Below are 27,975 nucleotides of genomic sequence, written 5' to 3'. Positions count from 1 at the left end.
CTACCACAAGGAAGGTACATATACTTGCTCCTTCAGATTCTGTGTTGCGCTTTCAGTTGGGAATCCCCGGACAGCACCAATTGTCCATTGTGCGATAATCCCAACACAAATAGCAAATCTTAATTGCTTCTCCAACAGCACTTGATCATCATATAGCTCCGGTTGTGAAGTCAACTTTCTGATAATGCCTGCAAGACATACACAGTTACTAACAATGTTGAACTTTTCATCGACATATCATCCTTTTATTAGAAGTATAAGAACTCTTCAGATAGATCCTTGAGCAATGTGACTGCATTCAATGACTACCTGCTACAATAGCATCACCCGAACCAATCCTATCACACGTGAATGGCGTGACCAAAACATCTTCTATTCCTATTACTGCACCCTCAAATGTAGGTGTGTAGTAGTGTATGCGGAAGGTTCCATCAATGACAAACATAATCTTTATGTTATCATGCCATAACGGCGCAATTTCCTTTCTTGTGTAATGATAACACCTCCATCGTCGTTGCCTTTTTCTTTCTCCGACTGACTATTCATAGGAATGTGCATAGTATTGAGGCCTGTAATTCCTCTTTCGCTCAAAATAATCCTCATCAATCAAAAATTCCAATTCTTGCATGGCTACCTGAATGAAATTTGCCTCATTCCATGCACTCTGGATAAGTTTCCTTGTCTCATCTCGAGACCTCCAAAGAGGAAAAGGGAGGTTTACATCAAAAAATATAACTCCCCCAAATTATTTTGACATTTTGATTGCATCAAGAAGAGTGGCATGCATGGATTGTTCAAGAAGAACCATGTAATTGAAATGAAACATCCTAGCCTGCGTGAAAAGTTTAAATATTTAGTCACAGATAAAGAGCATTTAACTCCAGCCTGTGGTTATCAGCACATAGTGATTACAAAGCAGTCTGCTTCTGTAAGATGATCGAAAAAATGGACCAAACCAAACAAATATAAAAAATGGGAAAGGTCAAATATATAAAAGGGAAAACTAATCAAGCACATGAGATAAGGAAAATGTTGTGAAAAAAGAAGAAGTTAGAAGTATGCATTTTGTGTGGATGACTATAAGAATACCTCTTTCAGTATGTCGATGTTAATATCAAAAATGTGAAAACCATCTTCTGCACATGGTTTGACACATTCCATTCCTAATTTTCCTTCCCGACGGGTTACCTTCATGTAGGAAACTGTTGTGGATGCATAGGGATCAAATTTAACACCACGAGTTTGGACATGTTCCTTGTTCCTTGTGAGAACCATTTGATAACTAGTGGGATCATCACCTACTTTACCCATAAATGCTACTCTACCTCCCAACCTTACAAGTGCAATAGCAACATTGGATGGTGGTCCTCCCAGTGCCCTGACAAATTTTGGAGGACTCCATTGCAAGCCCTTCCATGTAGAATACTTATCTTCATCCATTTGTTTTTTTGATACCCTAATAGTAGGAATAAATTCATTCTGTGCCAAGCCAAAACAACGTACCAAAGGAGGCCAATCATATTCAAAGTTATGATCATCCTCCTCACCATCTGCTTCCAACTCCATACTTTTTTCTTCTTTATTTTCAGCGGTTTTCTTTCTCCTACTCTTCTTAGACACATCGCTCCCACTAACGTCTGTTGAAGATGTTTTCTCTTCACTTTTTCTTCTCCTCGCAATCCTCTTGATAACAGGGGATGTCTTCTTTGAGCTTGGAACAACATTACCTACTATTCCGAAAGAATCAGGTCAAGGGTAACAAAGGCACATAGCGATTCATTGTAGCATCCCACAAGCCCTCGACAATGACTACAACAAAAGAAAAAAACCCACAATGTGCTCATGGAGAAAAATAGAATACTTGAAACGACTAGTCGTACTCCTACTTTCCTCACAACTAAAGGAAACATTTATGAAAGAAAACAACTACCTTTCTTTCTACGCTTTTGAGGAGCCTCTTGAACATCTGTGAGTGGTGTATTTGAAGTGGCTTCTTCTTTTGGGGATGTTTCTTTGACAATGGACAGTTTATGTAACTTTGCAGTCCTAGAGAGAACCAAATGAGAAACAAACAACATAGAACATTTTGGATTGGTCATGCGCCTACAAAAATTGGGTGTCAGATAAGGGTTGAATGCAATGCCCTAGCTTATGAAATATTATTAGATGTATATATTTTTGTATAAGCTATGTATCCATGTGAAACAGAAAACATTCGTAGTCCTGTTTTAGTTTGTGGAAACAAAGTAATAAAACACACACCAATAAAAAATTCCAATTCTTGCATGGTTACCTCAATGACATTTGCCTCATTCCATTCACTTTGGATAAGTTTCCTTGTCTCATCTCGAGACCTCCAAAGTGGCAAAGGGAGGTTTACATCAAAAAATATAACTCCCCCAAATTCTTTTGACATTTTGATTGCAGCAAGAAGAGTGGCATGTATGGATTGTTTAAGAAGAACCATGGAATTGTAATGAAACATCCTCGCATGCGTGAAAAGTTTAAATATTTAGTCACAGATAAAGAGAATTTAACTCCAGCTTATGGTTATCAGCACATAGTGATTACAAAGCAGTCTGCTTCTGTAAGATGATAGAAAAATTGGACCAAACCAAAAAAAATATAAAAAATGGGAAAGGTCAAAAATATAAAAGGAGAAACTAATCAAGAATGTGAGACAAGGAAAATGTTGGGAAAAAAGAAGTTAGAAGTATACATTTTGTGTGGATGACTATAAGAATACCTCTTTCAGTATGTCGATGTTAATATAAGAAATGTGAAAACCATCTTCTGCACATGGTTTGACACATTCCATTCCTAATTTTCCTTCTTGACGGGTTACCTTCATGTAGGAAACTGCTGTGGATGCATAAGGATCAAATTTAACACCATGAGTTTGGACATGTTCCTTGTTCATTGTGAGAACCATTTGATAACCAGTGGGATCATCACCTACTTTACCCATAAATGCTACTCTACCTCCCAACCTTACAAGTGCAATAGCAACATTAGATGGTGGTCCTCCCTATGCCCTGACAAATTCTGGAGGACTCCATTGCAAGCCCTTCCATGTAGAATACTTATCTTCATCCATTTGTCTGTCTCATACCCTAATAGTAGTAATAAACTCATTCTGTGCCAAGCCAAAAAAGCATACCAAAGGAGGTCAATCATATTCAAAGTTATGATCATCCTAAAACGACGAATGACTTCATGCTAAAGTACATTACTATGTTCAAAATGTATAATAAATCTATGAAAGCACTCTTGTAAGCCAACATGAATTTAAATAGAAAAGAGATATGTTAATAAACTTAAAGCAAGGTTCTATAATTGCACTCGTAGCCATTTTTTAAGTAGATTCAGACGCTCCGCTATTTTCATTTAAAAGAATTTAAATAATATTTTAAAAGTAAATTTGATGTCACTTCATAATTTTATAAATAGACTTTTAAAGTTAGAATTTAGTCATTAAAATATATTTCCATTTAAAGAATTGATTCAGGCTTAGAATTACGTTGTATATAAAAATGAAAGATTAAATTAAATATATGAGAGTAATTTTTTAGGTTTATTTTATTTACATTTATTGTTTTAATATCAAAAGAGAGTAATTTGATAATTTTTGAAAAGTTTTGATGAATATTGTCATTCAATTGTTTTTTTAGAAAATTTCAAAGGATATTGTATGAAGATTTGAAAAAGGTGTTATTAAAACAAATCTCAAGTGACCAATTCAAGTTTCTAGAAGAAAAACAAATCCATGAACTAGTTGGAGTAGCTCAAGAAAGCCTCTATTTCATCAAAAAAAAAATTCAAAGATAGATGGTAATCAAAGTGGACCTCTCCAAAGCCAATGACAGGGTAAGCTAATTGTACCGAAGATTGATCCTCATTCACTTGGGTTTTTTTCATACTTTTGTAATATGGGTGTTGAGTTGCACTACCTTCGTACCCTTTGTTGTCTTAATCCATGCATCAGCATCTCGTTTGTTTAGAGCAAGTAAGGGTCTTAGATAGGAATGCCCCCTTCCCCTCTCTTATTTATACTATTATCCAAAGGGGTGAATAGACTATTAAAAGAATCATAACAAAATGCAAACTTTAAATGGATTTGTATTGGCCGAGCTTGCAACATCACAAATATTTTGTTTATGGATAATGTATTCTTGTCTTTGCGACAAACACCCTCCAAAAATTTTCCTACATCCAAATTTTGGAGCCTCCTTATGGTCATTCCATCTTTTATTTCAAGCCTTTAAGGCCATGCTTAGTCATGTTGTTCAAGTGTTCAAATCTTTCTTTAAGAATTTTTAGTGTTGAAGCAACCTACTTTTACATGTTTATCTTAACATGCTTGCATAGCAAACTTCTTTTCAAGCAAGAATAGTAGTCAATTGTACCCTTGAAACTCAAGCATTGTGTAGTTCATGATGAAAATCATTGAAAAGCTCCTAATGAAAACAACCATGCAGTGCCTAATGATAGTGACTGTGCATCCTCTAGAGATAGAGATTGCACAATCCTTGATGGAAGTGCTTGCATAGTCCTTGTGGACGATGCTTGCATAGCTCCTAGGGAAAAAGACCACGTAATCCTTATGGACAATGTCATTGTAAGGGAATCCTCAACAAATTGTGATTACACACTCTTGGTTGACAGTGGGAGTGTACTTATTCAAGTCAGTACGTTCACACCTCTTAGTGGCATTCAATTAACTTTTGTCTCCTAGTTGCCCGACATGCACTAAGTGCACTCACTAATCTTACTCCTAATTACATGTATGCTCTCCCTGTATAAAGAGTCCAATCTAGAGCTTATCCTTATATTCATATTTCACTTTTGAGCTTTGTGCACTATTGCAACATAAGGAGCATTCTCTCACTCATGGTTGCAAATTTCCTATCTTCTCGATGAGTTTCTCAACTATCGCTTTTACTTTCGCAAGTGTCACTTTCGCTTTATTTTTTTGTTACATGCATCATTTTTGCTTACTCTATCCTTTGCAAATGTATCTTTTGTCTGCTTTCATTCTTGCATGTGTCACTTGTGTTTTCTATGTTTGCATGTGTCACTTTCACTTGTTTTCACACATCTTAAGAGCACCACGATGCACCTTCTAGAGGAAACTACAACACACTCTCTTGTGCTGGTTGATGATATCTATCATAACATCATGTACTGGAAACTTTCCCATAGCATAGAACACCATTTTATTGCAATCAACACTAGTGTCATCACTTGTATTTGAAGTGTCATAATCATACGTTTTAACTGTCACATTCAGAAACAAGTATCACTTTATTGTCGTTTCAAGGTATGCATGTTGATTTTGAGCACTATGTATTTGTTTACTTTGAATACATTTGTGTGATCCTTGTTTAGGACTTGTTTAGATGTCTCTCTCTCTTTTTCCTTTGATCCCAAAGTTAGAAATTTTGGAGTACTTCTTTGTCCTCTTATCATGTGCAAGTTGTATATACACTAAACTCCCACTAGGTGATAATCATTATGCATTCACAAGCCTCAATGATGAAAAATCTTACCTCCAAGACTTGTGCACTGAGCCTTTCATGAGGATAACTCCCATTGTTGTGGATTGAGCACCTTTAGAGCATAGTCATTAAACCCTTACTACTTGTACTTCCCTAATGCACAGAACCTTGATAAGTCCTACCCTGTATTTCACATTGATTACTTCTAGTTAACAGTAAGGACTTATTTATCTCCTTGTAATGACAAAAATTGCAATGCAAAGGCCCTCTTCTCTTCATTTCGTAGTGAGCACCCTCAAGTTATATATGTGACCTTACCTTCTTCTACTTACACCAGTCCTCTACGAAATCCATTCACCAACTGTGCCTCCTATTGGATAATGTGTATTTCTATTGGATAGTAGGTCCATATTTAGGTCACTACAATTCTCAACTGCATAATCCTAGAGTATTCTTTTCAATCATTGCACATTGCACAGTTACAATGACTAGTCTTGCCACTCTTGCTGACTGAATTTGTCTATTGTACAATGCCTTGTCTTGCCTTACCTCAAATATGCATTGTGTAGTTCTAGTGGACAATATTGTGCAATGCCTTGTCTTTCCTTACCTCAACTCCGCATTGTGTAGTTCTAGTGGACAATAGGGATTATCCTTAGTCCTTACTGAGATCAACTACGCAGTCCCTACTTCTTCTTTCTTAAGCATTTTGCACTGCACATCCTCAATGAGCAAGCCTATCACCCTTGTCTCTTAGAATTTCCCATTTCACAGAACCTTGATGAGACTTCCCTTATTACACATTAAACAGTTACAGTGGATGACATGGTCATCCCTTGGTCTGTACAATGCTCAACTGTGTAATTCCTAGGCCCCTCCTTTAGCGCTTATGCAATGTCCCAACACAGTCAACATGTTCCATGAGAAAACATAAATAGAATAGGTGATTGTGGGACTGATGTTGTCTTTTCATTAGTGAATTTCATTTGCAAGTGATATTATTTTACCATGATAAGATGACGTCAAGGAGGTCATCAAGCAGAGGTTACGAGAAGGACACTTGTGGAGATGACATACATATGTGATATCATGTAGGATTAAAGGTATCTTGGATCAAAACAAAGAGATGGAAAGCCATGTTGACTTAGAAGGTTCCAACACTCATCCATACCCTTTGGAGGGTGAAGATGACGTACAATCTAGATATATCGTGATGAATTTGAAGACATAGTAGCAAAGAGAAGAGCTTGGAATTGATACAATGAAGTCTTATGCCACTATTGCCAAATCATGGTTTTTCAAAGTGTCACCATAAACTCATATGTTATTAATGTATTTTACCACAATTTGTGGATTGTAATTTTGTATTTCCAAAAATGAGGAAATGTAAAATGTGTGTAAGCCCAAGGGTCACGCATGGAACATGAAGAGTCACTAAAAATTTCTAGAGTCATATAGAAGCTCAAAGGTCACTTAGAAGTTTGAAAAGTCACATGGAGGCTCAAGAGTCATGAGGGAGGTCAAGACTCACAAGGAGAGGTGAAGCATCACCTCATTTTTTGTTAAAAAACACTCATGCCTCAAGCATGTGGACTTCCCACCTTGGATTCTCTAGCTTGGCATAGGATAGAGTATCATTCTTTGGAGGAGAAAGTGGTGACTTAATGTTTCACTATTGGGGCTAGTGTTGCATTGTTCTAATTGTGCATCTTGTAACTTTCACTTAATATCAGAAGATCTTAAAGTTGGATTTCATGCATGTATCATGGATGTTGTAAGACTATTCTTTTAATTTTTGCATTATATGTCATGTTCACATATACTAAAGAAAATGAACTGTTTTGTTAGCATTGGTATATATCCTGTTGAATGTGCGTTGTTATTTGCTTTCATGATTATTTTTATCTTGTGAAATATTTTTCATGTTAACCAACGAGTCTTTCCTTGCTCTTGTAGGATAATACTATTATTTTTCTTCTCAAAGCTCCCTCCTTCTTCCCTTTTAGTGAAAGTACCTTATATACATTGCAATTGTATGATTCATATTGTCAACTTGCTTGTTTCAAAGATTGTTTGCATACCCCCTTATGTTGTTTATTGTAACCAAGGTAAAACATTAAGTTATGGTGGTCTAGCCTATTATCCAAATGGATCTCCTACTCCAAACGTTATGAGGTCTAGTTGGAACTTCATACCAAGAACACCCACTATGTTGGAAAACTTATAGCACTGTGAATCTGTACTAAATTTACGTGAACACACTACAAGGATCGTTGAAAAGGTTAAAAATATTTTGACTTATACTATAAAGCTATATGTATGAAAATAAATATGGGTAAATTCATTGTATGCATATGGGACATACTAAAGCATGAATAGAATATTTCTCCTGATTGTTTCTATACTAGGTGATAGAATAAGATGAATGATTAAAGTACTTGGGAATCCAACTTAAACCATGTCTATACAAAAATGGTGATTCACAATAGTTGATTGCTAAATCAGAAAGGTAAGACAAACCATTGGTGGAATTAGTGGATGTTAAGAGGGGAATATTGGTAATTTTAAAATCTATCCACAAAGCCATACAAGTATATTGAATTCATTGGCTTGGGTCTTGAAAGGTGTATTAGAATCAGTTTGGAAATTTCACTACAAATTTATCTAGTTCAAATAAATTCAAGAAAGTAATTGAAATGGCATCTTGGAAAAAATTGGTAATATGAAAAGAAAATGGAGGACAGGGCCTAAAAAACCTCTTTCTTGTCTGAAAGGCCCTAACAAAAAAAAAATGTGAGGATGGTTCCAAGAAAATAATTATGTGTCTAAGTAAGCAAATCCAAATACTTATACCCATCCATGGTGGAGAATTAGATTAGAAACCTCATGAAACATTCAAATAATGCCTCAATTATATGGAAAGATGTGAACTTAGCTTTTCAATTAACTATTAATTAATTGTTATGGTATGTCGGTCAAGGGGATAAAGAATAGATATGACTTCATCCTTGGATAGGTACTAAAAGCTAGCATAAACTACCTGCTCGAGTGACACATCAACATTGAAGTAAAGGATTTTTTTCATTAATACAAATTGTGAATATGATATGTTTACAAATTGGCAAAAAAATGGCTTACCTTAGAGAAAATTGGATTGAGAGAGGAACTTATGAATTCTTTGAATTCATATACATATGCCTTGAAGGATAGGAGGGTGAAGACTAGTTTCTATGGTCTCTTAAATCATTCAAAAATTGTTCTCACCAATTGGGATATAGAGATCATGTCGAGGAAGGTTTGGTGGTGGAGAATCATATTCAAGTGAAGGTGTCCTTTGAAATATGATATTTTTCATGTGGATGGAATTAAAAAACAAGGATCCTACCAACCAGGTCTTATAGAGGGAAAAAGGGGTTGAGATGGTGTAGTTTATGCTAGCAAGGAGAGGAGACTATTGGTCAGATACTTTTGACTTTTCCCTTTTCCAAAAAAAGTTTGGAAAGAAGTTGGACACATGAAAGAAACTTTCAAGCCTTGGAATTAAAACAAGGACACAAGGAAGATGAGAGATTTTCCACTCAATATAGCATGGGGAATTTGGCTCACTAAAACCTTGAAGCTTTGTGAAGGATAGGAGACTGTTGAGAAATGGCAACAAGAAATTCCAATTTAATTTGTCCATGAATTAAAATGTGAAGTAAAATTGAATTCTATTCTCATAGCAACCTGTAAATAGTTAATTAAGTTTAATTAACTTAATTAGCGTAGGAATTTTGAGTTGGAAGTCTTTTGGAGTTCATGTATATGTTCTCCCTAAATTTTAGGGGTCCAGTATGGGTTTAGATTGAGTTGTAATTAGATAACTTAGTTTACTGAGTTATAGTCAGTTAAACTAGTTCTAACTGTTTGTTGAACTAGTAGAGGACTAACAGTCAGTTAGTGCATTGTTGCATCCAGAAGTGCTAGTCCAGATAACTAAATATTCACTCATTAGAAACTCATGCATGCCATTTCTAAGAAATACAAAGTTGATACTAGAGTGCATGGACAATGTACTATTAGTTGTATGATTTACTGAGTTGTAATATCATACATGACATTAGGAAGAGGACCTAATTAGGATTGCAATAATTTTGGAAGCATGAATTCGCTTTAAATATGGGCTATTCATCCTAGGAATTGCGCAAGGAATTAGGGGCTTGGGAGGAAGTGGATATTGGCTAAGTGTTGGCTAAGAGTGGGCTTGTGAGGTAGAAAGTTGAGCATACTTGTGCGGAATTGCTCTTGTGAGAACAAGCTTTGTATCTTCACTCATATTTCTAATTAATGCAATATAGATAGGAGGGGTTTGGAGCAGTGACTTTCCCTAGGAAAACTTATTGTGTTATGTTCCATTGATTTTTCTTCTTCTTGTTCATATTGTTTTCATCAATCTATTGGCTTCCATTGGTTTAAAGTAGAAGTAGATTCTTGTCTCTTGTTTTAGTAGATTACATGAGCTTGTGAATCTATAGGAAACTCTACATGGTATCAGAGTTGAAGACGTATACTAGAGGAGATTTCAAAGTTTTGAGTTTTGGGTTACAGGTGAAATTCGAATTTGCAATACATACTTCAGGATCAACATATGATGTTCTACAATTTGTGGCTCAAGTATGCCTTGGAAGGTAGCTCAAATTATATAGCTTGGAGGGATAGAATGGAGGTTGTGCTGAAGGATAGTGGCTTGAAGGAATTTGTTGATCGATACATTCCTAAGCCAGCAACATCGGATGCACAGAATCTGGCTGAATGGAAGAAGTGTGTGGGGAAGGCAAGGCAGATAATCCTTGAGGGAGTTTGAGACCACATTGTCTCGAGTATCCATGGCAAGGAAACTCTGTATGCTATGTGGAAATAATTGAAGGACTTGCATCAGAACAATAGTGACCAAAGGAAATTGGCACTAAAGGATAAACTTCGAAAAATAAAAATGGAGAAAGGCGAGACTATTCCAAAGTACTTGACCAAATTCACTCAATGTTGTGATGAACTTGGAAGTGTTGGAATCATGGTTGTTAGGGATGATATGGTGAGTCTTTCTCTTCTACGAATCCCAAAGAGTTGGCATAGTTATCGGGACTCTGTCAATGGTCGAGAGAAGATTCCAGATTAGAAATGACTATGGTCAAATTTGATGTAGCAGGAGATCAGCAGGAACACCAGGGATGTATCTTAGTCAAAGACTGATGATGAAGAGAATTGTGCCTTAGAAATTAAGAAAAATAAGGGGAAAGGGAAAGCTTCCCATTCCAAATTGGATTCTTGCCATGGAGGTAATAAGAAAGGCATGACGAAAGTTAAGTGCTTTCATTGTCATGAGCTAGGCCATTTTTCTACAAATTTTCCACTCAAGAAGTCCAAGAAGAAGTCCTCAGGAGGAGCGATGCGTGAGGATTTGGCCTCTCAATTTGAATTCAAATTTTCCCTCATTGAATGCATGGTGTTATAAATGATGGGAAGTGTATGGTACTTAGACAATGCAACTTCATTCCGCATGACTAAAGACAAGGAGTTATTCAGTGACCTGGAGGAGAAAGATCTCCAGATGCATATTGAAATGGGTGACGACAGGAGGTATAGTGCTATTGGATTGGGCGCAGTCACCTTTCAGAGGTATCATCGAGCTCCAAACACCTTGAAGAATGTTATATATGTGCCTGGGCTGAAGAAGAACTTGGTATCTATTTCGATGCTTAAGGATAGAGGCTATGAAGTGATTTTCTTGAAAGGAAAGGCTTCCTTTGCTAAATAGCCATGAGTCAAGTAAAGAATATAGGGATTCAAGTGAAGAATCTCTATAAGATAGAGGTAGATGATTGTGTTTATTTAAGCACAAGAGAAGAGATGGTGTAGAGTCAAGACATTGGCGAGTTGTGGCACAGGCGATTGGGTCACTTTCATCATGGGGCTTTAAAGATCATGCAATAGATTTCCAATTGTTTTCCAAAAGTTACACTAGAGCAAGTTGATACATGCAAGGGGTGTACTATGGATAAATACACCAAGTCTTCCTTTAATGAAAAAGACAGTCGAGCATAGGCTATTATAGAGCGAGTCCATTCATATGTGCGTGGACCATTCTCAATAACATCCATGGCCAAATAGAGGTATTATGTTATATTTTTTGATGAATTTTCTTGAAAATGTTGGATATTTTTCATGGCGAAAAAGGATAAAACCTTCACAAATTTTGTGAGTTTAAAAGATTGATGGAGAAAGATTCGGGTAAGAAGGTCAAAGCTTTGCATAGTGATAATGATGGTGTGTATGTCTCAAATGCGTTTAAGAACTTCTATGCAGTGGAAGGGATTAAACGGGAGTTGACGGAACCCCATAACCCTCAGTAGAATGTGGTGGATCTGAATGGAAAAGTTAGTATTTGTTGCGCTAAATTCCAATTCATAATAGTAAACAAAGTGCTTGAGGATTATGAGGTAAATTGCAAGTTTTACATGAGTTTTTATTTCTTTATATGTAATTCATGAGCTTAAAAATTGGATTAAAAAAAGAACATTGAACAACAACAAATAGTAATAGACTCAACAATTGATAAAGGAGTTCACCCCTCTCGAGCTACGTCTCCTTGGTCCAGCTTCCAATGGCTTGACCCATCTCATTATGCTCAAAATACTTTAGTGGTAGAGAGTACATAAAGTGTGCTGACTAAAAGAGTGGAAAGTTTCCCCTTCAACGAAACATTCCTCTACAAAGAACTCTCACTCTTAGAACATGACCACCTACAGTTAGTCATGAAACAATGAGTAAGAAAAGGATTCTCAAATCAGGACCCCATACTCCATCTGATAATGAACATAACAAGTACAACAATTCACTTGAAGTACTAAAAGAGAGCTTTCCTCAAAGACACAATGAGAAAAGAGAAACATGAGCTACACCATAGATGTCTTAGCTACTGCAGAAAACATATGAAGGCTAGAAAACCCCTACAAGGTCCTCTCCATTCTCAAAAGCCTTAAAAAACTTATTCAACCCCCTAGTTGATCCTAGCACCCATAGACTTAAACCTGCAAAAAGTCTACCCTTTCTATTGGCTTCAGAAGACCCAAAAATGCATTTCTAGCCTCTTCCTTCTACTACATTGGTAAAATCCTGAAGAAGTTATGGATTTCCTTACCTATTGCATTATTCACTCTACAATTTCCTCAAAATCTAGTACCATCCTACAAATTTGTCCCAATTTCCGCTAACTGGGTGCCAATTCTGCCAAATTTCGAGCGAATTTGTCAGAGCGATTAAATTCCCAATGAGGCCTTACTTCTGAAAATTTAGGCTACATGGGGGAACACATGCTTGAGGATAAGGTCAACAGCCCACCCCATCGGTCGGGCCCCCACTCCGCCCCACCCACAATTATGTTGGGTTGCACGCGACTAGTGGCTAACCCCCCATGGGTTGACCCCTTTTCCTAATGATTCAAAACTTAAGGTTTAAATATGTGTCGCATGACATAATATAATAAGACTCATAGTGGCGTTATGGTAGATGGCAAGGTTTGTTGGAAAGAGGTCTGGTGTTTGACCTCTGCCTGGTTCATTCGGCCCTTAACAAGTTTTTGGCGGTTCCATGCCACCATGTGGCGGCCTATGGTTGGCCACCAACCCACCAATGAAAATTGCCCAAATCAGCACCAATGAAATTGTGCCACTTGGAACCACCTAATTCACTAGAGGAAAATAGTCAATGCACAATCACCCTACCACATAGGCATGCCCAGTCAATGCCACATCAATAGTAGGGACTGTTGACTGGATTGTCATACTTTTTTTTCAAAAATTCACTTGTTTAGGAAAACAAACATGACATGTTTATGTGAGCATACAGAGTGTGTTTTGCAGGAAACGAATTGCACTAGATTTAGGATGACAAGCACTACATGGTCGTTCAATTTCCACACTCATCCGAAAACTTTGAATTTTGAGAAAATTTTTGAGCACCTGATCACTTCTCCCCACTAAAAGCTTTTGGACCCCAAAAGATCATCTTCATTTGTTCAGTATATGATGGTAAAATTCCCTCACCTTTTCAATCTCTATCCATTTGGCCTTACTTGGATTTGTTCCTTTGAGCCCCACGTGAAGGTAATCCACATTTCCTTGTTTTGAAGACCTTGTTCTTCTGTCAATAATGGTATCTTGTTGTAGTTCATCAAGGTATTCAAGATATAAATATTCAATGGAAGAAATTTGAACATTCTCTCCTTGATCTTCAATCAAAGGAGGCTCATAAGACCTTAAATTTTCCACATTAACAACAACATAAATTTGCATATATGAAAGAAAATCCAACCCAAAGGCATTACCACCAATCTTTTCCAGAATTCTGAATTGACCATATCAAATTGGTTTCAACTTTTTACCTTCTCCTTGGAGCCTCTCTTTGCTAATGTGAAGCCAAACTTTGTCACCGACTTGGAACTTGTGGTCTACACGATGCTTGTCGTGCCTTGCTTTGTACTTGTCTTTGCTCTTTTCAAGCTAATATTGAACTGTTTGAGGTACCAATTGGATTTTCTCGATGAACTTCTTGGCTTTGTCTATGTCGCTATGGCCATCAATAGCAACATCCTTCCCAAGAATGAAATCTAATGGCGATATTCTTCAAAATCTTTACCAAGGATACAAATCCAAAAATACTTTGGCAAATAACCCAAACAAGCTTCACATGGAAATACTTGTATAAATGAGTGCTTGGCAAATCTGTATCATACTGAATGTGCTGCAACTACTCTTCCCAAAGTTTAGGATTCTTACTGAAATGCCCACAATTGGAAATGCATCTTACAATATGCAATAAATTTGACTCCCAAATTGGTCAAACAAAGTGATTCATCATCAAGCCAAAATAGCATAACAATGCCAAAGAAATTACTATTGCATATAAGTGTTTTATTCACAAACATCATTTTTACAAAATGCCCAACTGTGGGGACATGCAACAAGTGAAGTACAAAACAAATGCAGTCTTTAATTAGACAAATAGTCCAACCATTTCTTATCCACCCATGCTAGGGAATTCCTTTCTACACTTCACTTCCTTCTGGAACTACTTCTATAATGGCTATGGCATGCCTTGCACATTCCTGTACCTTCTCCTTCTCAGGTGATTCCATTACTTGTTTTTCCTTCTTTGGATGAAGATGTGGATGCAACATCCAACAATTTTCAATCCAATGCCCACTTATGTTGCAATGAGTGAAAAAAAAAATTGTGAGATTTTCTTGGCTCAAATGTCTTTAAACTTGGATGAGAATTCACTTTCTTGGTCTCAATTCCAATTGACATATTCACCTTCTTGACTAATTCTTTCCTTTTGTGGCACTTAGCTACACAATGGTTATGTGCATGACAAAACGTGCACAGAAAAACATTCCACAACATGTTATTCAAATCATCATGTTGTTTGTAATCATCAAAAGCCTTTGAATAATCAGGATTCTTATACCTCTTATGGTTTTCCTTTGGCTTATGATCCTAGTAAGGAGAACTTGAATAGAAAGAAAAACTTGTCTTAGTCTCTTCTTCAACTTTCTCATCTCTCTTTGGAGAATTATTGCATTTCATGTCCTCCTTTTTCTTTAGAAACCAAGCTGGTACCAATTCTGGATGAAAATCCCAATAATTTTCCTCCTCATGTCCTCTCTTATGAAAAAAATCTACGACACCCAAGATCTATCACTGGAAGACCATTCTTCCTTTTCAACATAGCCCAAACCTTCATATCGAGGTCTCTCCTTTGCCTCAATTAGATTGATAATGCCTTGATTGTTAACTCCAAGGCCTCCTCCCTTGTAACCCATATTGGACAAAAGTGTTGTTCCTATGACTTCGTTATTCCTCTCAAAGGCTACAAAAGAGTTTAAATCAACATTTTTATGTAAATAAACTACATGCATATTCTTACCATTTTCCTCATCTTTCGATTGAGGGACAGAGATGCTCTTAAACTCTTTCCTAATTCTTGAGGTGTCTTCTTAGACTCTTGGTCTTTCTCCTTTCAGCTCCATGAACTTTGGCGTTGATAGAACCTCAACCTCAACATCATGTGGACAAAAGGTATAGACTTGGTCATCTTCCTTCTCTAAGGGGATTTCTGCACTAGCCTCTTGTGGGTACTCATCCAACAATTCCTCTTTCTTCTCTTCCCTAGATGGAGAGGTGGAGGATGCATCAAGGAAATCTCCTTGTATCCCTGGTACATAGGAAGTGTACTCCATTTGACAAGAGCCATAGGTTGCATTATTTCCATGTCCACAATATTTCTTAGTATTTGAGGAACTCTTTGGTGTATTTGGTAGAACAACATTCATCAATCTATTCCTTCACAACATTCTGCAACAGGAGGCACATCTTTTGCTTCTCTTCCTCAAAAGCTTCAAGTAGTCTCTTTAGCTCTATTTTCTCTTATTGGAGAAATGAAATAATGTCCTACAAATCTTGGAGACTATCATTCTTTGAACTCAATCCCATGCTTACTGAAGCTTCAACTACAATTTGAGGTAGAATTGGTGGTGGAGATTGTGGCAAACTTGCTCTCTTGTACAAACCTTCTCCTCTCTTGAGCTTCCAACTTGTAAGCTTCACATTCACTTGAAAATAATTAAATCCTCCTTGCATAAAGAAAACCAAGTGCTCTGATACCAACTTGATCTGAATGGGAAAGTTAGTATTTTCTGTGCTAAATTCCAATTCAGAATAGTAAACAAAGTGCTTGAGGATTATGAGGTAAATTTCAAGTTTTACAGGAGTTTTTATGTATTTATATGTAATTAATGAGCTTAAAATATGAATTAAAAAACACACTGAACAACACCATAACAGTAATACACTCAATAATTGATAAAGGAGTTCACCCCTCTTGGGCTACATATCCTTGGTCCAGATTCCAATTGCTTTACCCCATTTCATTATGCTCATAATACTTTAGTGATAAAGAGTACATAAAGTGTGTTGACCAAAAGAGTGGCTAGTTTCCCCTTCAAGAAAACATTCCTCTGCAAATAACTCTCACTATAAAAACATGACAACCTATAGTTAGTCATGAAATAATCAGCAAGAAAAGGATTCCCAAATCAAGACCCCATACTCCATCTGATAATGAGCATAACGAGTACAACAATTCACTTGAAGTACTAAAAGAGAGATTTCCTTAAATACAGAATGAGAAAAAAGAAACATGACCTACAACATAGATGTCTCAGCTACTCTAGAAAACATAGGAAGGCTAGAAAACCCCTACAAGGTCCTCTCCATTCTTAAAAGCCTTCAAAAATTGATTCAACCCCCTGGCTTATCCTAGCACCCATAGACTTAAACCTGCAAAAAGTCTCATCAAAAGTGATCCAATGGCTCTATAACCTATTCCATTGAATTCAGAAGACCCAAAAATTCTTGTCTAGCCTCTTCATGTTCCTGAATTGGTAAAAATATGAAGAAGTTATGGCTTTCCCTAGCTCTTGCACTATTCGTTCTACAACTTCCCCAAAATCTGGCACCATCCTACAAATGTTTCCCAATTTCTACTAATTGGGCACCAATTCCACGAAATTCTGGGTGAATTTATTGGAGCGATTAAATGCCCACTCTGCTCTGCCCGCAATTATGTTGGGTTGCATGTGCCAAACGCTGCCCCCCTGTGGGCTGACCCCTTTTTCGAATGGTGCAAAACTTATGTTTAAATATATGTTGCATGGCATAATATAATAAGACTCATAGTAGTGCGATGGTAGATGGCAAGGTTTGTTGGATGGAGATATGGTGTTCGACCCCCAACTAGTCCATTCGTCCCTTAACAAGGTTTTGGTGGCCCCCATGCTACCATGTGGCCTCCGGTTGGGCCATGTGGCGACCTGTGGTTGGCCACCAACCCACCAATGAAAATCATACATATCAACACCAATGAAATCGTGCCACTTGGCACCACCTAATTCACCAAGGAAAATATTCAATGCACAGTCACCCTGCCATGTAGGCATACCCCGTCAATGCCACATCAGCGGTAGAGGCTGTTGAATGGACTGTCAATGTTTTTTCAAAAATTCGCCTGTTTAGGAAAACAAATGGAACATGTTTCTGGGAGCATATGGAGTCTGTTTCACACGAAACGAGTTGTGTGATATTTAGGATGACGAGCATTACGTGGTCATTCAAGGTCCACACCGATCTAACAACTTTGAATTTTCAGCAAATTTTTGAGCACTTGATCACTCCTCCCCACTAAAATCTTTTGGACCCCAAAAGATCACCTTCAGTTGTTTAGTAGATGAGGGTACATTTCCCTCACCTTTCCAATCTCGATCCATTTGGCTTTACTTGAATTTGTTCCTTTGAGCTCCACATGAAGGTAATCCAGATTCCCTCATTTTGAAGACCTTGTTATTTTGTCAAGAATGGTGTCTTGTCGTAGTTCATCAAGGTATTTAGGAGAAAAATATTCAATGGACGGAATTTGAACATTCTCTCCTTGATCCTCAATCAAAGGAGGCTCATAAAACCTTAAATTTTCCACATTAACAAGAACATAAATTTGCATATATGAAGGAAAATCCAATCTGAAGGCATTGTCACCAATCATTTCCAAAATTCTGAATGGACCATATCGAATTGGTTTCATATTTTTACCTTCTCCTTGGAGCCTCTCTTTGCTAATGTGAAGCCAAACTTCGTCACCGACTTGGAACTTGTGATCTACATAATGCTTGTCATGCCTTTCTTTGTGCTTTCCTTGGCTCTTTTCAAAGTTGATCTTGACCTGTTTGAGGTACCAATTGGATTTTCTCAATGAACTTCTTGGCTTTGTCTATGTCTCTATGACCATAAATAGAAACATCCTTCCCAAGAATGAAATCTAATGGTGATCTTTTGAAAAATATTTGCCAAGGATAAAAATCCAAAAATACTTTGGAAAATAACCCAAACAAGCTTCACATGGAAATTCTTGTAAAAATGAGTTCTTGAAACATCTGTACCATACTGAATGTGCTGCAACTACTTATCCCAAAGTTTAGGATGCTTACTAAAATTCCCACAAGTGGAAATTCCTCTTACAATATGGAACAAATACACACCAAATTGTGCTAAGCAACGCTGCGTATGATGAACTCACCGAGGCAGAAGAAAGCGTGATAAAAATAGTTGATAATAAGCTTATAACAACAAATTCTAGAATCAAATTAAATAGCACAAATGGGTTGAAGAAATCTGCAAAAAGAAAACAACCATTGTTGAACAACGCAAGGAATAAAATTGTTGAAAAATGGGATGAGACAGCTGACAAGCAGATTGAGCTTCTGGTGATAGCAAAAACCGAAAGCGAAATAACAAATGATGAATTTGAAAAAATGAAATCGAAACCTGTGGATAATAATGCAGGTCAAATAACTAACGATAACTGCATCACAGTTGCTAAGCGAAAGAAATAACATTTGACTGTTATAAAATGTGAAGAGACCAACGACGCTAGAATCATATCCACTGAAATAGAAAGTGAAACAGATGAAACATCTACCTATTCAATGTTTGGTAGCAGGAAGAATAATTATCACACAAGGAGGATAGAAATCGAAACAAGTAGTGAGAGAGTGACATCTGACACTGGGAAGGTAAGCATCATAAATCTCTCCAATACCCAGATTGACCAAGTCACTTTAAATCTACTTGAAAGAGGCCTGAATTTTTCCATTTCCCCTCACACCATCCCCAAAGAAGACATTTTATGCAACATTGAATATGGGATTAAGGATTTACCTAATAATATTAAAGAAATCATTAGACAGGATTGCTCCATCATCCTCAGAAAAGCTAAACCACCCAGAAGCAATATCTCCAAGAGTGAATACCTTGCTCTCAAAAATCTAAACCAAAACCCCAACATCATGGTCTTAAAAGCAGACAAAGGTGGTGCCACTATTATAATGAACACAGAAGATTATAATAACAAAATGATAGACCATCTAACTAATAGTGGCTATTACATGAAATTAAAAAAGAATCCCATAAGGAAGATCACCAAAAACGTTAATAACTTAATAAAAATGAGAAATGAACACAATATCAAGAATCTGATTGAAACCAATCCCTACAACCCTAGGATTTATGGAGCCCCTAAATTCACAAGGAAGGTATCCCCATTAGACCCATAGTCAATACCATCGGAGGACCCACTTACCATCTCGTGAAACATCTTGCTAAGAAGCTTAAACCAATGGTAGGAAACACTAACTCTTTCGTCAAGGACTCCAACCACTTCATTAATGAGATCAAACTCATAAAAATAGACCAAAATGACATCTTGGTGAGCTTTGATGTAAAATCACTCTATAACAACATTCCCATAGATGAAGCCATGGAAGTAGTCCACCAAATCATTGATCCTGACACATCTAAATTAATAGAAATTTGTTTGAAATCCACATTTTTTAGCTTCAGGGATGATATATATGAACAGACTTGTGGTGTGGCCATGAGATCACCTCTATCCCCCATCATTGCCAATTTGTTCATGGAACATTTTGAAGATAAAGCCATTGAGTCCTCTCCTTTAAAACCTAAGCTCTGGAAAAGATTTGCCGATGAGACTTACGTGATTTGGCCTCATGGGAAAGAAAGCTTGGACAAATTCCTAAAGCACCTTAGTAGTCAATCAAATCATATCAAGTTCACAATGGAAGTGGAAGAGGATGGCTGTCTTCCATTTCTTGACATCCTAATCATGAGAAACCAAGATGGCTCAATATCTCACCAGGTCTATCACAAGAAAACCCACAGAGAACACTATGTGCATGCCAACTCTCACCATAATCCTGCTCAAAAACTCGTGGTGCTCAATACTCTAGCTACCAAGGCGGTGCATATTTCATATCATGATCATTTTGATCAAGAAAAGAACCATCTATTAGATGTTTTTGAAAAGAATGGATATAGTACACATCAAGGAATAAAAGCTTTCAAAAAAGCAATGAATCCTATAAATAAACAACCAATGGATGATTGCGCAGGTAAGGTTCACCTTCCCTACATTCTAGGTACCACTGATAAGATTTCACACATCTTAAAAAAGAATAATATAAAAACCACTTTCAAACCCTTGAATACAATCAGCAAATGTCTCAAATCAGTAAAAGATCCTATTAATCCTAAACACCATAAAGGGGTTTATTTAGTTCCATGTTCATGTGGAAAATCATACATTAGGGAGATTGGTCGTTCTATATTAACTAGGATTCAGGAACATACTACGAAAATCAAACATAACTGATCCAAAACCTCAGCTTTGGCTGAGCACTCAAGCGAAACCAATCATCACATTTGCATCGAAAACTCGAGTGTTCTGGCCAAAATCGATCGTTATCACCATAGGAAATTTAGAGAAGCTATCGAAATAGGAAAACACCCCAATAACCTCAACTCTGATGACGGTTGGAAATAAGTGATAACTGGATTCCTACTCTAACTGGGGATGCTAATGTCTCCTAGGTACTCTAGATCCCTTCATCTCTTAATGGTAGACCTATCCCTAAAATCATCAAAATAAAATTAATTTGTCAAAAAAGTTCATTTTAACCGAAAGTTGACCTAATCAAGAACTAAATAAAAACCGGAAGCCTTTCAATTAGTAATAAATAGAAAACTTAATTGGTTAGATTAAAATAATTAGAAGTTTTAATTAATCTTGCAACAATAAAAACATTAATGTTAATACAAAATAAAAATTAACATTAATAATTCAATGAATTAATCAATACTAAAAATTTTGGTTAATAGATTTATAACATTATAGCATGTAAAACATTAGAACATTATAGAACATCATAATAACATTAATTAATTTCTAAATATTAATTAAAAAAAATATATAACAAACATGCAATTAAATAATATATAGAATACCTAATTAGGTTATATTATAAAATTAGTTGTTTTGATTATCTTGTAACAATGAAAACATTAATGTTAAAAAATAAATAAAAAATTTACATAATAAATCTAGTATTAAATAATAGATTTAATACTAGATTTATAACATTATAGCATGTAAAACATTAGAACATTATAAAACATCATAATAATATTAATTAATTTCGAAATATTAATTAATAAAAAGAAATATAACAAACATGCAATTAATTAATATATAGAAAAGCTAATTAGGTTATATTATAAAATTAGTTGTTTTAATTATCTTGTAACAATGAAAACATTAATGTTAAAACAAAATAAATTTAACATTAATAAATCTAGTATTAAATAATAAACTAATAATCAACATAAAAATATAAAACACACAAATAACAAATAAACCAATAATCATCAATAAAAATATAAACATTTAATAATAACATTTAATCAATTAAACCAAATTTATTTCTGGACATTATCAAACATGTCGGCTCCATTCATCTCCATCCCATATTTATTACCCCATTATAATCTGACTTTTTCACACATCTGATCCTTCTGATCCTGATGATGAACCATAGAGGTTGGTTCGAAACGTCGATACAACAAAATCATGAATGCAATAAATCCGGAAGACAAAACCACACAAAATGAAGATCGCAGAAGCCTCAAATCTATAATTTTCAACCTATACGGAAGGGAGAAATCACAAGATGTTCGTGCATTGGAACGATCAAGGGTACAAATTGCAATGAAGAAGTCAGACCTCACCTTTCTCAAACGCTGCAGAGACACCTCCATTATTCCTCCATTTGCCTGCATCAAACACAACCTCAAAAACCACAGAAACAATCACATCTTCACCAAGGCCAACGAATCACTCCTTCGCTCAGAGATCAAGAAATCACACTTTGATCTGAACCTATTAAACAAGAAATCTCTTGAATTACACCTTAATCTATCTAACCATATTGAGCCAGCGCTATGGTCTAGGATAGACTCATGCACAACTCTAAAATCTCTTAAATTGAAGAACGTAAGAACATCAAACTAACCCTAAAATTTGAAAAATTGGAAAATAAATCTAACGTTTCCTATACAGCAACTAACAAACCTCATACTTTATCCAAAATTAAAACCACACAGATATCTTTTCTCAATTCACTTATTAATTCTAACACTGGTCCTAAAAAGAACAGTTCAACTACTTCGATTGGGGCATCGGCGAACTACAGATGTCATAAAATTTCCAAGTTAACTAACACAGGTCATCATATAAGGTTGGAACAATCCGAGACACAGATAAATCCAATCGTAATAAACATTCGGGAACCCATGAATCATAAAAAAGGACAAAAACCTAACGTAGGTCCTCGTAGGATGGAGCAATCTGAGACACAGAAGTCAATGTCAGATATAAGAAACAATGGGATCATAGAAATCAGAACAAATACACACCAAATTGTGCTAAGAAACGTTTTGTATGATGAACTCAACGAGGCAGAAGAAAGAATGATAAAAATAGTTGATAATAAGCTTATAGCATCATATTTTAGAACCAAATTAAATAGCACAAATTAGTTGAAGCAATCCACAAACATAAAACAACCATTGTTGAAAAACGCAAGGAATAAAACTGTTGAAAAATGGGATGAGACTACTGACAAGTAGATTGAGCTTATGGTGGTCGCAAAAACCAAAAGCGAAACAACAAACGATGGATTTGAAAAAACGAAATCGGAACCCGTGGATAATAATGTAGGTCAAATAACTAACGAAAGCTGCATAACAGTTGTTGAGCGAAATAAATCACATTTGACTTTTATAAAATGTGAAGAGACCAATGGCGCCAGACTCATGTCCACTAAAATAGAAAGTGAAACAGATGAAACATCGACCTATTCAATGTTTGGCAGTAGGAACAATAATGATCACACAATGAGGACAAAAATCGAAACAAGTAGTGAGAGAGTAACATCTGACACTGGGAAGGTAAGCATCATAAATCTCTCCAATACACAGATTGACCAAGTCACTTTAAATCTACTTGAAAGAGGCCTGAATTTTGCCATTTCCCCTTACACCATCCCCAAAGAAGACATTTTATGCACATTGAATACAGGATTAAGGATTTACCTGATAATATTAAAGAAATCATTAGACAGGATTTCTCGATCATCCTTAGAAAATCTAAACCACCTAGAAGCAATATCTCCAAGAGTGAATACCTTGCTCTCAAAAATCTAAACCAAAAGCCCAACATCATGGTCTTGAAAGTAGACAAAGGTGGTGCCAATATTATAATGAACACACAAGATTACAATAACAAAATGATTGACCATCTAACTAATAGTAGTTGTTACATGAAATTAAAAAAGAATCCCATAAGGAAGATCTCCAAAAATGTTAATAACTTAATAAAAATGAGCAATGAACACAATATCAAGAATCTGATTGAAACCAATCCCTACACCCCTAGGATTTATGGAGCCCCTAAAATTCACAAGGAAGGTATCCCCATTAGACCCATAGTTAATACCATTGAAGGTCCCACTTACCATCTCGCGAAACATCTTGCTAAGAAGCTTAAACCGATGGTAGGAAACACCAACTCTTTCGTCAAGGACTCCAATCACTTCATTAATGAGATCAAACACATAAAACTAGACCAAAATGACATCTTGGTGAGCTTTGATGTAAAAGCACTCTATACCAACATTCCCATAGATGAAGCCATGGAAGTAGTCCACCAAATCATTGATCCTAACACAAATAAATTAATATAAATTTTTTCTGAAGTCCACCTTTTTCAACTTCAGGGATGATATATACTAACAGACTTGTGGTGTGGCCATGGGATCACCTCTATCCCCCATCATTGCCAATTTTTTCATGGAACATTTTGAAGCTAAAGCCATTGAGTCCTCCCCTTTAAAACCTAGGCTCTGGAAAAGATTTGTCGATGAGGGTTACGTCATTTGGCCTCATGGGAAAGAAAAATTGGACAAATTCCTAAAGCGCCTTAATATTTAATCAAATCATATCAAGTTCACAATGGAAGTGGAAGAGGATGGCTGTCTTCCATTTCTTGACATCCTAATCAAGAGAAACCAAGATGGCTCAATATTTCACCAGGTCTATCACAAGACAACCCAGAACACTATGTGCATGCCAACTTTCACCATAATCCTGCTGAAAAACTCATGGTGCTCAACACTCTAGCTACCAAGGCGGTACGTATTTTGGATCATGATCATTTTGATCAAGAAAAGAACCACCTATTAGATGTTTTTGAAAAGAATGGATATATTACACACTAAGGAATCGAAGCTTTCAAAAAAGCAGAGAATCCTAAAAAGAAACAACCAATGGATGATTGTGTAGGTAATGTTCACCTTCCCTACATTCTAAGTACCACTGATAAGATTTGACACATCTTAAAAAAGAATAATATAAAAACCACTTTCAAACCCTTGAATACAATCAGAAAATGTCTCAAATCAGTAAAAGATCCTATTAATCCTAAACACCATAAAGGGGTTTATTTAGTTCCATGTTCATGTGGAAAATCATACATTGGGGAGATCGGTCGTGCTATATTAACTAGGATTCAGGAACATGCCGCGGACATCAAACATAACCGATCCAAAACATCAGCTTTGGCTCTGCACTCAAGCAAAACCAATCATCACATTTGCATCGAAAACTCAAGTGTTCTGCCCAAAATCAATCATTATCACCATAGGAAATTTAGAGAAGCTATCGAAATAAGAAAACACCCCAATAACCTCAACCGTCATGACGGTTGGAAAATAAGTGATAATTGCACTCCTACACTAACCGGGGATGCTACTGTCTCCTAGGTACTCTAGACCCCTTCATCTCTTAATGGTAGACCTATCCCTAAAATCATCAAAATAAAATTAATTTGTCAAAAAAGTTCATTTTAACCCAAAATTGACCTAATCAAGAACTAAATAAAAACTGGAAACCTTTCAATTAGTAATAAATAGAAAACCTAATTGGTTAGATTATAATAATTAGAAGTTTTAATTAATCTTGCAACAATAAAAACATTAATGTTAATACAAAATAAAAATTAACATTAATAATTCAACGAACTAATCAATACTAAAAATTTTGGTTAATAGATTTATAACATTATAGCATGTAAAACATTAGAACATTATAGAACATCATAATAATATTAATTAATTTCTAAATATTAATTAATAAAAATAAATATAACAAACATGCAATTAATTAATATATAGAATACCTAATTAAGTTATATTATAAAATTAGTTGTTTTAATTGTCTTGTAACAACGAAAACATTAATGTTAATACAAAATAAATTTAACATTAATAAATCTAGTATTAAATAATAGATTTAATACTAGATTTATAACATTATAGCATGTAAAACATTAGATCATTATAAAAAATCATAATAATATTAATTAATTTCTAAATATTAATTAATAAAAAGAAATATAACAAACATGCAATTAATTAATATATAGAAAACCTAATTAGGCTATATTATAAAATTATTTGTTTTAATTATCTTGTAACAATGAAAACATTAATGTTAAAACAAAATAAATTTAACATCAATAAATCTAGTATTAAATAATAAGTTAATCATCAACATAAAAATATAAAACACACAAATAACAAATAAACCAATAATCATCAATAAGAATATAAACATTTAATAATAAAATTTAATCAATTAAACCAGATTTTATTTATGACATTATCATACATGTCGGCTCCATTCATCTCCATCCCATATTTATTACCCCATTATAATCTGACTTTTTCACACATATGATCCTTTTGATCCTGATGATGAATCATAGAGGTTGGTTTGAAACGTCGATACAACAAAATCATGAATGCGATAAATCTGGAAGACAAAACCACACAATATGGAATAAATTTGACTCCCAAATTGATCAAACAAATTGATTCATCATCAAACCAAAATAGCATAACAATGCCAAAGAAATTACTGTTGCATACAAGTGATTTCTTCACAAACATCATGTTTACAAAATACCCAACTATGGGGACATGCAACAAGTGAAATGCAAAATAAATGTAGTCTTTAATTAGACAAATAGTCCAACCATTTCTTAACCAACCATGCTAGGGAATTTTCTTTCCACACTTCACTTCCTTCTGGAACTGCATTTGGAATGGTTATTGTGTGCCTTGCACATTGATCTACCTTCTCCTTCTCAGGTGATTCCATTACCTATTTTTCCTTCTTTGGATGAAGATGTGGATGCAACTTCCAACAATTTTCAATCTAATGCCCACTTATGTTGCAATGAGTGCAAAAGTGTTTATGAGCTTTTCTTGGCACAAATATATTTAAACTTGGATGAGAATTTTCATTCTTGGTCTCAGTTCCAATTGACATATTCATCTTCTTGACTAATTATTTTCTTTCCTGGCACTTAGCTACACAATGGTTAGGTTCATGACAAAAAGTGCACCGGAAAAAATTCCACAACATGTTATTCAAATCATCATGTTTTTTATAATCATCAAAAGCCTTTGAATAATCTTGATGCTTATACCTATTATGGTTGTCCTTTGGCTTATGAGCCTGGCAAGGAGAACTTGAATGGTGAGAAGAACTTGTCTTAGTCTCTTCTTCAACTTGCTCATCTCTCTTTGGAGAATTCTTTCATTTCATGTCCTCCTTTTTCTTTAGAAACCAAGTTGGTACCAATTCTAGATGAAAATCCCAACAATTTGCCTCCTCATTTCCCCTCTTATGACAAAAAAAACAACATACCCAAGAGCTATCGCTGGAAGACCATTCTTCCCTTTCAACATAGCTTAAATCTTCATATCGAGGTCTCTCCTTTGCCTCAATTAGATGGATAATGCCCTGATTGTTCACTCCAAGGCCTCCTCCCTTAAAACCCATCTTGGACAAAAGTGTTGTTCCTATGCCTTTGGTATGCTTCTTAAAGGCTACAAAAGAGTTTAAATCAACATTTTCATGTAAGGAAACTACATGTAAATTCTTACCATTTTCCTCATCTTTCGATTGAGGGATAAAGATGCTCTTCAACTCTTTCATGATTCTTGAGGTGTCTTCTTGGACTCTTGGTCTTTCTTGTTTCAGCTCCTTGAACTTTGGTGCTGGTAGAACCTCAACCTCAAAATAATGTGGAAAAAAAGTGTAGACTTGGCCATCCTCCTTCTCTAAGGGGATTCCTATACTAGCCTCTTGTGGGTACTCATCCAACAATTCCTCCTTCTTCTCTTCCCTGGATGAAGCAGTGGAGGATTCTTCAAGGAAACATCCTTGTGTTCCTGGTACATAGGAGGTATCCTCCATTTGACAAGAGCCATAGGTTGCATTCTTGCCATGTCCAAAATATTGCTTAGTATTGGAGGGGCTCTTTGCTTCTTTGTTAGAACAACATTCATCTGTCTATTCCTTCACAACATTCTGCAACATGAGGCACATATTTTGCTTCTCTTCCTCAGCAG

At 35.7% G+C, this 27,975-nt stretch overlaps 1 pseudogene; it reads right to left on the bottom strand.

The window, feature by feature from the left end:
• On the bottom strand, positions 1-27,403 carry LOC149241834 (fructokinase-like 1, chloroplastic; annotated as a pseudogene).
• Positions 27,404-27,975: the final 572 nt, after the last annotated feature.

The sequence above is a fragment of the Pinus tabuliformis genome, chromosome 8, assembly GCF_031772625.1.
Source record: "Pinus tabuliformis cultivar Carrire ecotype Pingquan chromosome 8, CPIR1, whole genome shotgun sequence".
Taxonomy (NCBI): domain Eukaryota; kingdom Viridiplantae; phylum Streptophyta; class Pinopsida; order Pinales; family Pinaceae; genus Pinus; species Pinus tabuliformis.
The sequence above is the reverse complement of the archived record's forward strand: the minus strand, read 5'-3'. Positions and strand labels throughout refer to the sequence as shown.